The sequence below is a fragment of the Aegilops tauschii genome, chromosome 6 (assembly GCF_002575655.3).
Source record: "Aegilops tauschii subsp. strangulata cultivar AL8/78 chromosome 6, Aet v6.0, whole genome shotgun sequence".
Classification (NCBI taxonomy): domain Eukaryota; kingdom Viridiplantae; phylum Streptophyta; class Magnoliopsida; order Poales; family Poaceae; genus Aegilops; species Aegilops tauschii.
The window spans coordinates 149,831,777-149,846,279 of NC_053040.3; the positions used below are offsets into that span (position 1 = coordinate 149,831,777).

General features: G+C 47.2%; 1 long non-coding RNA gene and 7 other non-coding genes across 8 annotated transcripts; all 8 read left to right on the top strand.

Annotated features, from left to right (window-relative positions):
- The first annotated feature begins 9,733 nt into the window (after window positions 1-9,733).
- Window positions 9,734-12,261, top strand: LOC120966317 (uncharacterized). The gene is made up of 2 exons (XR_005759769.2): window positions 9,734-10,072; window positions 11,942-12,261. It is a non-coding gene; the product is annotated as an uncharacterized lncRNA (long non-coding RNA).
- Window positions 10,124-10,221, top strand: LOC120967661 (small nucleolar RNA R11/Z151). The gene has a single exon (XR_005761387.1). It is a non-coding gene; the product is annotated as a small nucleolar RNA R11/Z151 (small nucleolar RNA).
- LOC120967662 (small nucleolar RNA Z152/R70/R12) lies at window positions 10,433-10,527 on the top strand. The gene has a single exon (XR_005761388.1). It is a non-coding gene; the product is annotated as a small nucleolar RNA Z152/R70/R12 (small nucleolar RNA).
- Window positions 10,584-10,768, top strand: LOC120967654 (small nucleolar RNA Z112). Its single transcript, XR_005761379.1, has one exon. It is a non-coding gene; the product is annotated as a small nucleolar RNA Z112 (small nucleolar RNA).
- On the top strand, window positions 10,819-10,964 carry LOC120967685 (small nucleolar RNA snoR2/U65). Its single transcript, XR_005761411.1, has one exon. It is a non-coding gene; the product is annotated as a small nucleolar RNA snoR2/U65 (small nucleolar RNA).
- On the top strand, window positions 11,029-11,149 carry LOC120967516 (small nucleolar RNA SNORD14). The gene has a single exon (XR_005761267.1). It is a non-coding gene; the product is annotated as a small nucleolar RNA SNORD14 (small nucleolar RNA).
- LOC120967645 (small nucleolar RNA Z43) lies at window positions 11,386-11,481 on the top strand. The gene has a single exon (XR_005761370.1). It is a non-coding gene; the product is annotated as a small nucleolar RNA Z43 (small nucleolar RNA).
- Window positions 11,601-11,684, top strand: LOC120967578 (small nucleolar RNA SNORD34). Its single transcript, XR_005761313.1, has one exon. It is a non-coding gene; the product is annotated as a small nucleolar RNA SNORD34 (small nucleolar RNA).
- Window positions 12,262-14,503: the final 2,242 nt, after the last annotated feature.

Sequence of the window (14,503 nt, forward strand, 5' to 3'; positions counted from 1 at the left end):
GAATTGTCGCAAAAGGTTTTCGACAAGTTCAAGGTGTTGACTACGATGAGAGTTTCTCACTCGTATCTATGCTTAAGTCTGTCCGAATCATGTTAGCAATTGCCGCATTTTATGAAATCTGGCAAATGGATAAACAAAACTGCATTCCTTAATGGATTTATTAAAGAAGAGTTGTATATGATGCAACCAGAAGGTTTTGTCAATCCTAAAGGTGCTAACAAAATATGCAAGCTCCAGCGATCCATCTATGGGCTGGTGCAAGCATCTCGGAGTTGGAATATACGCTTTGATAAGTTGATCAAAGCATATAGTTTTATACAGAATTGCGGTGAAGCCTGTATTTACAAGAAAGTGAGTGGGAGCACTACAACATTTCTGATAAGTATATGTGAATGACATATTGTTGATCGGAAATAATGTAGAATTATTCTACAAAGCATAAAGGAGTGTTTGAAAGGAGTTTTTCAAAGAAAGACCTCGGTGAAGCTGCTTACATATTGAGCATCAAGATCTATAGAGATAGATCAAGACGCTTGATAAGTTTTTTCAATAAGTACATACCTTGACAAGATTTTGAAGTAGTTCAAAATGGAATAGTCAAAGAAAGAGTTCTTGCCTGTGTTACAAGGTGTGAAATTGAGTAAGACTCAAAACCCGACCACGGCAGAAGATAGAAAGAGAATGAAAGTCATTCCCTATGCCTCAGCCATAGGTTCTATAAAGTATGCCATGTTGTGTACCAGATCTATTGTATACCCTACACTAATTTTGGCAAGGGAGTACAATAGTGATCTAGGAGTCGATCACTGGACAACGGTCAAAATTATCCTTAGTGGAATAAGGATATGTTTCTCGACTATGGAGGTGACAAAAAGGTTCGTCGTAAAGGGTTACGTCGATGCAAGTTTTGACACTGATCCAGATGACTCTAAGTCTCAATCTGGATACATATTGAAAGTGGGAGCAATTAGCTAGAGTAGCTCCGTGCAGAGCATTGTTGACATAGAAATTAGCAAAATACATACGGATCTGAATGTGGTAGACCCGTTGACTAAACTTCTCTCACAAGCAAAACATGATCACACCTTAGTACTCTTTGGGTGTTAATCACATAGTGATGTGAACTAGATTATTGACTCTAGTAAACCCTTTGGTGTTGGTCACATGACGATGTGATCTATGGGTGTTAATCACATGGTGATGTGAACTATTGGTGTTAAATCACATGGCGATGTGAACTAGATTATTGACTCTAATGCAAGTGGGAGACTGAAGTAAATATGCCCTAGAGGCAATAATAAAGTTATTATTTATTTCCTTATTCTCATGATAAATGTTTATTATTCATGCTAGAATTGTATTAACCGGAAACATAATACTTGTGTGAATACATAGACAAACAGAGTGTCACTAGTATGCCTCTACTTGACTAGCTCGTTGATCAAAGATGGTTATGTTTCCTAGCCATAGACATGAGTTATCATTTGATTAACGGGATCACATCATTAGGAGAATGATGTGATTGACTTGACCCATTCCGTTAGCTTAGCACTCGATCGTTTAGTATGTTGTTGTTGCTTTCTTCATGAATTATACATGTTCCTATGACTATGAGATTATGCAACTCCCGTTTACCGGAGGAACACTTTGTGTGCTACCAAACGTCACAACGTAACTGGGTGATTATAAAGGTGCTCTACAGGTGTCTCCAAAGGTACTTGTTGGGTTGGTGTATTTCGAGATTAGGATTTGTCACTCCGATTGTCGGAGAGGTATCTCTGGGCCCACTCGCTAATGCACATCACTATAAGCCTTGCAAGCATTGCAACTAATGAGTTAGTTGCGGGATGATGTATTACAGAACGAGTAAAGAGACTTGCCGGTAACGAGATTGAACTAGGTATTGAGATACCGACGATCGAATCTCGGGCAAGTAACATACCGATGACAAAGGGAACAACGTATGTTGTTATGCGCTCTGACCGATAAAGATCTTCGTAGAATATGTAGGAGCCAATATGAGCATCCAGGTTCCGCTATTGGTTATTGACCAGAGACGTGTCTCGGTCATGTCTACATAGTTCTCGAACCCGTAGGGTCCGCACACTTAAAGTTCGATGATGGTTATATTATGAGTTTATGTGTTTTGATGTACTGAAGGTAGTTCGGAGTCCCGGATGAGATCGGGGACATGACGTGGAGTCTCGAAATGGTCGAGACATGAAGATTGATATATTGGATGACTATATTCGGACACTGGAATGGTTCCGGGGGTTATCGGATATATACCGGAGTACCGGGGGTTACCGGAACCCCCCCCGGAGGCTGTTGGGCCTCATGGGCCCAATTGGTGGAAGAGGAGAGGCGGCCAAGGGGCAGCCGCGCGCCCCTCCCCCCAAGTCCGAATTGGACAAGGAGGGGGCCCCCCCCCTTCCTTTCCCCCTCTCTCCTTCCCTCTCCTCTCCTAGTCCAACAAGGAAGGGAGGGAGTCCTACTCCCGGTGGGAGTAGGACTCCTCCTGGCGCGCCTCCTCCTGGCCAGCTGCACCTCCCCCCTTGCTCCTTTATATATAGGGGCAGGGGGCACCCTAGACACAACAATTGATCGTTTGATCTTTTAGCCATGTGCGGTGCCCCCCTCCACCATAGTCCACCTCGATAATACTGTAGCGGTGCTTAGGCGAAGCCCTGCGTCGGTAGAACATCATCATCGTCACCACGCCGTCGTGCTGACAAAACTCTCCCTCAACACTCGGCTGGATCAGAGTTCGAGGGACGTCATCGGGCTGAACGTGTGCTGAACTCGGAGGTGCCGTGCGTTCGGTACTTGATCGGTCGGATCATGAAGACGTACGACTACATCAACCGCGTTGTGCTAACGCTTCCGCTTTCGGTCTACGAGGGTACGTGGACAACACTCTCCCCTCTCGTTGCTATGCATCACCATGATCTTGCGTGTGCGTAGGAATTTTTTTGAAATTACTACGTTCCCCAACACAATGTGTGTGAAATAGAGTCCTGGATATATCATATATATAGAGGGGGTGATCCACGAGAAGAGAGTGGAGGTATCATCGACTTGAGGTGTCCATAGAATCGAAGAGAGGGATGATGTGTGTGTGTGCGCGCGCGGTCAATAAAGAGTGCCATCGAATTTGTGTGTGCCCATGTTAAAGATATAGAGTGGCTAGCCTACTAGAACGAGAGAGGGGACAGGTGTGGTTTGTCTCTGTGGCATGGATACCTACCTACAGCGCTCGACTATCGGTGTGTGGTGGGGGGGGAGGGAGGCCTAATTAACTATAGAGGTACAATGGCTGGTATATGTGTGGAGGAGGAGAGAGGCCTACCTCATGTATTAAGGGATATCGATCTACCTCATGTAATAAGGGAGATCGATCGGCATCCATGCATATGTGCAGGAGAGGAATAAGGTTGGGAGAGAGACAGAGCTAGAGTGTTGGAGGGGGTGGTAGTGGAGTTGCTTCTAACAAATGGTGGGATAGGATTGCTAGACAACCGGAGGGCACGCCTGCAATATCAATAAGAGAGGGGATGGATGCCTGTCTGTGCACGTGCGTGTGAGAGACGGGTCAGGAGGCATGCACGAATGATGGGGGGCAATATGGATGTGGTAAGCAGACATAACTACATAGGAAGATCAATTGTCCTTTGTCAGAGAAAGGAGAGACATAACTTGTGAGGTACGTCGATCGATGGGGGAGGGAATAGTTAAAGTCGACCTAGGTATATGTTGGGAGATCGATCGGTATACATGCATGTGTGTGTTAGAAGCAAATGAGGCACGGGGAGAAGGATAGAGAGAGGGGGAGATGCATCTAGGAGGTGGTGCGAGATTCATACTATATCGAGGGGGGAGAAGTGTGCGAGTACGAGGTCGATGAAAAGAGTGGTGGGAGTGAGGCATGGATGGTGATAAGAGAAGAGGGGAAGCTTGTGTTTTGTGCTAGGCACACCTGGCTAGAGAGGCATATCGATCGATGTGTGCCATAAAGAAGGAGCTGGGGGGCCTACACACACCATGGGTGAACGACCTAAAGTGAAAAGACGAATTTGCGCGATGGAGCTAGAGAATGCTGAGGGAGGGTTAGAGGGATGCGGGCGTCTGCATGCACGAGAGAAAGTTAGCGCTAGCTAGCTACAAAGATAAGAGGATTGTGTGGGTGTAAAAGACGAATAGAGATCATACTTCATTATAAAAAGCGAATTCGGATATTTGAAGAATTTATCATAGTATTTTAAACCGACGCATGTGTGAATATATATAACGGTGATACACATGGTGTGGTTATGAACATGTTATACTACATATAATATATTTATCTCTACTCTTATAAAAAAATGGAGTTGTTGATGATGGTGCCATCCTGCAATATAAGCCGTCCGATTTATATCTGACGGATAGGAAGGAAAATATGGCAATTTTGAAAAAAGATACCCACACCCCTCTCCATATTTGCAAATTAGGCCTCCCCTTGATCATGTTGATGTTCTGTGGAACGCATGGGCATCTTGCTAGTACTACGTATAACATATAGAACATTGATCATAATTTGGGTTAATGTGTGGCTTTTGCAGCTCAGGTCTAAATACTTGTCATAATGTAGGGGGCGGGGCACTATACTATGTGTGATAAACACGGTGTACACGTATGGAACATGGTTTAGATTATGAATATATAGTTAGTACATCAAATGTACTATTATTTGGAATCAACATCAATTGTATTCAAAAAATAGAATTCGAGTTCATGTAGTACACATAGTTCATATCTATCTCTATAGTAATCATGTGGTGTGTTATTAAGGTAATACACGAATGATGGTTGAAGTTGGCAACAATCATGATTGTAGATTTGTTATTGAAATAGAGAAACGAATTCAAATTCAGTTCGAATTGCAGCGGTAGTATAGACATTTGGAATGCACTAAAATGTTGGTATGAGTAGGTTACATGCATTATACAGCAAGCGAAAAAATTTAATTGGACATAACATGGATTCATACTACCGAATAGCATTTAATTGCACTAAATTGTTGGTATGAGTAGCTTTAAATAGCATTTTTATAGTAAAACGGGGCAAGACTCTCTTTTTGTGTGGTGTGAATAGTTTTATTTTTTTCGTTTTCTTTTTGGTTGAGGGAAGTGCGAATTGATTTGGTACGTACAAGTACAATATTACACGTTAGGCTTGTCCCTAAAATTCAACCCGTGCCTTGTTATATCCTGAAAATTCAGATATCGTGCTCCCAAAACTGGCGCCTTCACAACCCGCGCCTTGCTATCCCGAAACTACAACGCGCGCGAAAACTCCCTCCAGCTGCCAAATCCCGACACGCGAAATCCCCCTTCTAACCCTGAGCCAAAAGGGCCGCTAGTGCAAATCGGTGCGGGGTACTTTTGTAACACACCCTATATTTTGGACAAGCGCGTCCCTAAGTCATGGTTCACCCCCTCCCATCGTCTCCTTTTTGCCATTCGAAATCCCAGGCCGCCATAACCTCTCCGCTCCAGCCGCAAAACCCCACCCTCCTCCGTCCGCCACCTCACCGCTGCCCAGCCGAAGCCTCTTCCCCGACGACGTCGTCCACCACAACAGCTCGACGTCCCTCATCCACCTCCCCGGATGAGGATCCGTCGTCCATCTCGTCGTCCCGTCGGTTCAGCCGCCCCGTCCTCCACCTCGAAGGAGCTGCTCCGACGATTGCTCGTCTATCGCGGCGGCTCCATCCCCACAGCGCCGCCTTAACCTGCTCCACCGGAACCGCAGCATCCTCACCGACTCCTCGGACGAAGCCGAGGCCTACTCGGCGCCACCAAAGAGGTTGTACACTCATCGCATCGCACCTTCTCCTTAGCTCGACCTCCCGGCGCCGACGGTGCTCCATCCCGCACCCCCTTGGAGCGGCTACCTTGAAGTCGGCGCCACGGGCGACATCTCCACGGCGGCTCTCCCCCAGTGCGAGGCCCCTTCGGCGGCAGCGGCCATACCAGCCGGATCTGCTGCTGCTGCTCCGGCTCTTGCTCGATCGCTCGCTCGCCCAGCTGCTGCTGCTCCGGCTCTCGCTCGCTCGCTCGCGCTGCTGCCGCTGCTCCGGCTCTCGCTCGCGCTGCTGCTGCTACTCTCCCCCTCGCTCGTGCTACTTCTCTGCTTCGATTTAGCTACACTTCAGTCGACTGAATCGACTTTTGGGTCAGTCGATTTTCAGGGGGTGGGGTCTCGCCGGAGTTAAGGAAGAATCACACGCAGCAGGGACGGGGGCTCGCCGGAGAGGTACCCCACTATCTATATTAGGGTTTAGGGTGGGGGCGGGGGGCCTATAGGGCTGGCCGGGGCGGCGGCGGACCGGCGGTGGGGAGTTGTTTCGGGGCGGCGAGGCGGCGCTGGGGCCGGCGGTTCGGCCGGTGGTGGCTGGCGGCTCAGGGGGGTGCAGGTTGAAGATGAACAACAGGCCCTCCCTAAACTACATGTCAAGTGCCTCTCTGCTACCATTGCGTTCAGTTTCGATAGTAACATTCAGATTCCACAGCAAATTTTAGTTTCGACAGTTAAGTTCAGAGTCAACAGTTTTTACCTTATCTGTTGTAGTCAGGTGGTTTTTGGTGATGTAAATTTTACATCTATTTTACATCATCTATTGGAGATGCTATTAGAATCCCACTTGAGATTGACAATGTCTGTCTTGTGCTGCTTCAGACTTGACGTCTTATGGCTCACCGTGGCTGCTCCAACGACAGAACGATCCATCACAACAGAGCAGTGCCCTGGACGTCGTCTATAGATTCCTCAGATCTTCCTCCACACCTCCGATAGCCACCTCTGCCTCAACTGCTTCAGCGACCAACCCAATGATGCTGAGGTCAACACGGCTACGGCAAAGAGGTTGTACACTTGTTGCATCACTTATTACTATACATTCATGTCGATCCATTAGGGCTATTTTGGTTCGACAGAAAAGCCAAGATCATTGGCCAGTGCCAAACCTTCGCGACATGCCAGAGCCTCAAGTATTGCCGGACCAGATATACCCCTGCACCGTATAGATGAAGCGCCCAGAAACATACCAGCTGAGTCCCTGCAAACTGCACTGAAAGCGCCTTCGTTTAGCTGACGCGCCACAGCCCCGTCCACTTTAATCTTCACACACCAGGTGGCGGTGGACTCCATGCCTCAAGCCGATGCTGCCGCTGCTCAGGCACTGCCCATGGAGTAGATGTCTTTGGTTTGCAATCCTTCAACTCTCTCAGATATTTCATGATGAAATTATGGGTCGCTTGGGACTCTGAATATGTGCTCATGCAATGCGTGTCTCTTTGCAAACCAAATCGACCAGAGCGTGACGACTGTCTGAGTGAACTCTTCACTTGATAGCATGTCATGTAGTGCAAACACCCACCTTTTTGCGTCAGGTTCAACAGTACTATTAAGTGTTTCGACCAGATCATGATCTTGGAGAGCCCAGACACATCTCGCGACACTGCAATGGAGCCCAGACACATCTCGCGACACTGAGTACTCCTCTTCGGCGCCCTCTGCGCCGCGTAAGGTAGCGGGCGCTCGAAGGAGCGCGGTACTGGGCCGGCCCAGCAACGATCGCGTCAGATGCACAAAAAACGCTCAAAAATAAAATTGCCAAAGAACATACGTAGCACAAGGGATTCGAGCCCACATGCCATTGATTACAGACTTGGCGCTTCAACCACTGCACCAGGATACCATTGTTGTCTATCACAACAGAGCAGTGCCCTGGACGTCGTCTATAGATTCCTCAGATCTTCCTCCACACCTCCGATAGCCACCTCTGCCTCAACTGCTTCAGCGACCAACCCAATGATGCTGAGGTCAACACGGCTACGGCAAAGAGGTTGTACACTTGTTGCATCACTTATTACTATACATTCATGTCGATCCATTAGGGCTATTTTGGTTCGACAGAAAAGCCAAGATCATTGGCCAGTGCCAAACCTTCGCGACATGCCAGAGCCTCAAGTATTGCCGGACCAGATATACCCCTGCACCGTATAGATGAAGCGCCCAGAAACATACCAGCTGAGTCCCTGCAAACTGCACTGAAAGCGCCTTCGTTTAGCTGACGCGCCACAGCCCCGTCCACTTTAATCTTCACACACCAGGTGGCGGTGGACTCCATGCCTCAAGCCGATGCTGCCGCTGCTCAGGCACTGCCCATGGAGTAGATGTCTTTGGTTTGCAATCCTTCAACTCTCTCACATATTTCATGATGAAATTATGGGTCGCTTGGGACTCTGAATATGTGCTCATGCAATGCGTGTCTCTTTGCAAACCAAATCGACCAGAGCGTGACGACTGTCTGAGTGAACTCTTCACTTGATAGCATGTCATGTAGTGCAAACACCCACCTTTTTGCGTCAGGTTCAACAGTACTATTAAGTGTTTCGACCAGATCATGATCTTGGAGAGCCCAGACACATCTCGCGACACTGCAATGGAGCCCAGACACATCTCGCGACACTGAGTACTCCTCTTCGGCGCCCTCTGCGCCGCGTAAGGTAGCGGGCGCTCGAAGGAGCGCGGTACTGGGCCGGCCCAGCAACGATCGCGTCAGATGCACAAAAAACGCTCAAAAATAAAATTGCCAAAGAACATACGTAGCACAAGGGATTCGAGCCCACATGCCATTGATTACAGACTTGGCGCTTCAACCACTGCACCAGGATACCATTGTTGTCTTTTGTACGAAAACAGATCTATTTTACCCGTGTTTAAGCCCCAGTACAAAATATTTGGAAAAAGGGAACGGAAATTTGAACAAGAAATTCACGATTTTTTAAAAAATTCATCGCTTTTTACAAGAGGTCGCGGATTTCAAAGAAATGTTCACAAATTATCAAAATAAAAATCATCATTTTTTTAAAAAAATTACGGATTCGAAAAAAGTTCACCTGATTTGAAAAAGTTCACGGATTTGAAAAAAGTTAAATCGGTTTTGATAAAAAAAGGTTCAAAAATTGAAAAAAGTTCACCGGATTTTAAAAAAAGTTCACGGATTTGAAAAAAGTTCATCACTGTTGATAAAAAAAAGTTCACGAATTTGAAAAAAGTTCATCGAGTTTGAAAAAAAGTTTATCGAGCTTCAAAACAGTTCATCGAGTTTGAACGAAGTTGAGAAAAAAGTTAATCTAGTTTGAAAAAAGTTCATCGAGATTGAAAAAAAGTTCACCGAGTTTCAAAAAAATTCATCAAGTTTGAAAAAAGTTCATCGAATTTGAGAAAAAGTTCATCGAGTTTCAAAAAAATTCATCGAGTTTGAAAAAAGTTCATCGAATTTGAGAAAAAGTTCACCAAATTTAAAATATAAAGTTCATCGAATTTGAGAAAAAGCTCATCGATTTTGCATTGAACCAGAAAAAAAGAAAAAAGAAAAAGGAATGAAGAAAAATGGAAAATGGAAAAATGAAAAATGAAAAAAGAAAAGCACATGGAAGAAAAGAATGAGAAACATGCATGTAATCACATTGGGCGTGGTGGCGTGGTGGTTAGTGCAGTGTATGACAAAGCAGGAGGTTGGCTGTTCGAATCCCAGTGCGTTCTTTTGTTTTGCTTTGCGTTTTCAGAAATAATAATAGGGTAAAAGGCCGGCCCATATAGCTTCGATGGGAGGAGATCGGGGGGTGTGCGCCCGCTACCAACTGGCCTATATTCGGCGCCGAATAGGATTTGGCCGCGACACTGCCCTGCACTTTCAGGAGGCAATAGAATATTATCCACATAATTAGGTCAAGCCCAACCCCCAAACCCACGGGCCCAGCATAATTAGCTCAAGCCCATCTCCAAACCGAACACACACCCTAACCACCCACGGGCCGTATTAAATCTAAATCGGTCCGACTCTCCCGCAACACGACCCCGGCGCACGCACGAAGATCTCTCTTCGTCTTGCACGGCCTCGAAGGGAAACCTAGATCTATTTCTGCCCCTATATATACTGGCCAGAACGAGAGCAAACGTCAAATCCCAGCCCTGAAACCCTAGCCGCAATCTGCCTCGACTTCTTTCCCAACCTTTATCCATGGTATACTTCCGTTTATCCATCTTCGTATTTTCTTGGTGTATGATAGGGGGATTGCTTGTGATGATTCAGGTCCGAGGATCTTAGCGGATTTCGGTGAGGCGGATTCGTCCGCCGTTGATCGATTCATGTTGTTACACACGCTGAAGCTTTCCCCCCGATTCGGTTGCCGACTCCTTGCCTTCTCTGGTGATTTCTTTTCGTTTATCGAAGTAGGTTGGCTCGTGATGGTTCATCTCAAAATATCGGTGTGGCGGATTCATCCGCCGCTGATCGAATCATGCTCTTACACACGATGGAGGCCTTTTTATTCCGATGTTTCCGTCCTCGCTTTCTCTTTTCTTCTTGGTTTTCCTGAGATGCGACGCGATGATGATTCATATAGGTTTTTCGGCAGTGGTGGCATCTGTCATCGTGAGCTTTCAAACCAAAAACGACTTCTCTTTCCACTGAGCATCGCCCTTTTTACATTGTTCATCCCTCGCACGTTTTCGTTCGTTTCTTGGATTCATCTCTCTCGGTGAAGAGCTCTCGACCATAGGAAGTGCCGTATGACACTGTAAAAAGCGGCTGTTTCTCTGCCGCTGCAAGTGCCCATCCTCTTATCATAACCTCTGTGGTTTGGTCTGGGATGGAAATACCCGTTTGCACCAGCTTGATTCAGCTGTGTGCGTGATTTTAAACGGTTCTCTGAGGGATTTCGGTTATTACTTCTTTCTCTTAACCTAACCTTTTGGTGTTTTTTGTTGGGCCCGATGCCACGTCTCCGGTAGCTGCAGCCTTGACCGGCGATGCTACATTGTGCCGAGAGAGAGTTCTTGGACTTTTCACATTTGATAGGAACCTGTGGCTGCAAATCAGTTGGTACACAGAGCCGTTTTTTGTGATTACATTTTGCGCTTGCATAACCATAATATAGTACTAGTTGCTGTAGGTGTTTTGTAATTGGTGTAAATCAATGGTGATGATGATAAAACTTAGGCTTGTTTCTCAAAACATTCGCAGTTGGTGCCTAAGAGCTTTCGCCCTGCCAGGCTTGAGAGCTAATGCTGCTAATTCCTTCCTTGGATGTCTGAGCCATGTTGATTTCCTATATTTAATCATGTTTTTTGGTGGCTTCTGTAGGATCTTGGTTTTAATCTGGTATATGTTGTAGAGAACAAATAATTTGTTATGTATGTTTACTGAGATAGAGGTGTGCATAGTGCCGCAGAGAGATATGAATGAATGGTAGAACCATGAAATCCCAGCTGGCTGCAGGGTTTTATACACAACGAATGAAATATTTTTACCCTCGTGGATGTTAAGATGAATGAGGGCGGTGAAGATTGATATTTGGTCTCGTTCGTCGTAACTGGCATTTGTTTGCCTTGCCGACCATACTGCTATATCACCACCCATATTCTGAGTCCTCTGAATACATGTTTTCCTTCTTTTTTGTTCTGAACCATATTCATTTTGTTTGATGTTTGGTGGATGTCTTGTTTTTTTTTTCTGTAAAACATATTATGTTGTTTCAATTTTTTTGTCTTCTTACCTATGATGAGTTGCGAACTGTATTGCCTACATTGTTTGATCAAAACTTATGAGAAGCTCATGCAACATCTGAGGATGAATAAGAAGACCAAAAAAAGTGTTGTCTTTTGAAATGAAACATCTTTTTTTTGTTTACTATTTCATTTTGTTCTTATGATGCTGGATGATGTGCATAGTTCAAATGATCTAACTGTGATTACTTGAACAAATAGTCTTTGGCCCGAGCTGCTGGCAATTACAGCATCTACTTTTGCTCTGCTATGTTGATTACGATCATAACTGAATTAACTTATCCAAGCTACCTGACAAAATTGACATAGTATCTGTATTCTGCAGCACCTTCAGTTAGGCCCCCTGACTTTGATCTCCATGTCACCAAGGAAGGCATTGTTACCGAACTTGCCCAATTGATCTGTGCTGCAGGGCGATCTTGGCCTTGCACATCTGGTTGAACACTTTGTTATGAAGGGTTCTTTTAAGAGCTGTAGTTTTTGTTGTAATACGATATATGAATTTTGTCTTTGTTTCATAATGCCTGTTTGGTTGGTTAGTAACATTTGATTTTCCTGCCTTAGTATGGCTTGAACCAGAAATCATGTGACAAGGAGATCCAAACTAGAAATTCTTACACAGTACAAAAAACCTGTTTACCTAAACTATCCGTAGTTTTGATTGTTTTAGCCGACAGGAACAAATTCGTACTTCATGTCATCTGCAATAGCTCCAAATCGATTATCAAGAGCAACTCCAGTGAGGCGACACATTTTGTTTGCCTGTGTTTGTTTGTGTCGGCAAGGACAAAAGTGGAGGCCCAACGCGTCGATCCAAACCCAAATCTCCTTTGCATGGCATCTGTGTTGCGCCTGAAATGTGTCGGCACGGTCCGCGCCGCACGTCTCCTCAATTACCGCTCGTTGTCTAATTTATGACGACCACTGACAGTGGGCCCACTAGTTAGCTAGTGAAAGCGTCTTTTTTTAACCACGGGTGCGGTGGGGGCCGACCTCATCCACTTTCGTCCACATCTGGCCTTCCACCACCCATGCTTCCTCGCCGGCGACAGCAAACCATAGCAAGCAATGGGCCTCTTTGGCAGCAAAAGCACCCCCGGCCCGCTGCCCTACCCTGATGTCATGTTGTCGCACCACTGGCACCTGGATCCGCACCGGATCTCGGTGCCGGTGGTTTTGCGGACCTAGTGGGCGCACGACGAGGAGGTGCGCAGGCGTCAGGCGCAAGTCACGCCGGAGCAGCGGCGGATGCTCGAGTATGCCTGACTCTCCCAACTAGGAGGCTGGTTTGCCCTCGAACACGAGGTGCAACGGCGTGTATGCGTCGACGCGGTCTTGCCGTTGTTTCTGCCGTCGCCCTCGCCGGTAGAGCCGCAGGAAATGGAGGCGGAGGCGGCGTAAGCCGCCCAAGGAGGCCACGCGCTGGAGGCTAGCCGGCTTGAGGAGGACGCGCATTGGGATGGGCTAGAGCAAGCCCTCGCCTTGTCGGCGGCGGGGGACTCCGTCCACTCCCCGCTCTTGGCCCCGCCTCCGCCACTTCTGCAGCCCGTTGAGCCGGAGCCGGAAGCACTCCCCGCCTCCACCCACTTGGCCGAAGGAGGCCTACACGTGGACCGGCCAGCACCGCGAGTGGGTGAGCGTGCCTCCTGTCCACTACGCCGTGACGGTGGCGCAGGAGGCGGCCCACCTTCAGCGCTGGAAGGCGCACTGGCTTGCCCAGGAGGAGGCTAACGTGACGCGAAGGCGTTGCGGCTTGAGGAGGAGGAGGAGGAGCGCGCGTTTGGCCGCAATGCCGACGCCCTAGCAGATGCCGGAGGAGGCTGCCCTGGCAGCGTACCAGACGACGTTCGGGTGGGCTGGCCCTGCTCCTGTCTTTATCGACCTCACCGACGATGGTGACGTCGACGAGGGCAAGTGCAAGGCTGACGACGTCTAGGGCAGCGTGCGGGCACATACTTTTTCTTTATGTTTTAATTAATGTTTAGTTAGGTTTAAATGGACTTTGGCCCATGGTTGACCGACCACTTATGTTTAATTAATGTTTAATTATGTTTATTTCTGCGAGCTGTTTTTTTTTCATGCTGGCACATTTGGGTCCGCCTCCCGTTGGGTGGTCAAGCAGAACCATTTGAGAATACAGACGTGCAGGTCCGCCTGGCCGACCCAAACGGACGAAAAACGGACAAAGCGCGCGCCCGTTAGGGTCGCCCCGTTGGAGTTGCTCTAAGGGCTTCTCTAACGGTGAAAGAATTGCAAGTTAACCGCCTCTCTCCAGAAAAGTCTAGGTTTCCTTTGCCTCACGCCGGCACTGCTGTCGGCCAGCCTCGTCTCCGGTGGGAGGGTTTCGTCTTTATGTTCCTTGTGAGTTTTGTTAGGGTTTGTGCAGGAAGATGAGATGGCGGAGCCTCCATGAATATGGAATAATGTTTTCTCCGCCTAGCCCTTGTCCCGGTGGTGCGTCTAGCATCGTCAGTGGGGCGTTTCACGTGTTTCAAGTTGGATCCTTGCTACTTTTCAACAGCGGCGGTTGCTGTTCTAGTGCGCTGGTCCTATAGGGCCTTAGCATGATGATTTTTTGACTATTTACTGAAACAAGTTTTGCCCGCCTTCGGCAAGGTAGGGGCGGCGGTTGCTGTTTAGTGCGTTGGTCCTATGGGGCCTTAGCACGACGATTTCTTGACTATTTACTAAAACAAGTTTTGCCCGGCTTCGACAAGGTAGGGGCGATGATTGCGGCGTGCCTTCGGCTGCTTCAGTGTTCCTAGTCGGCACTAGATGGTCTACAGATCTGGATGTAAATTTTATTATTTCTGGTGTTTGTTGTACTGTCCTGATTGAGAATGAATAAATTGAAAGTTTTCTCGCAAAAAAAACTCTAAGGATGTAG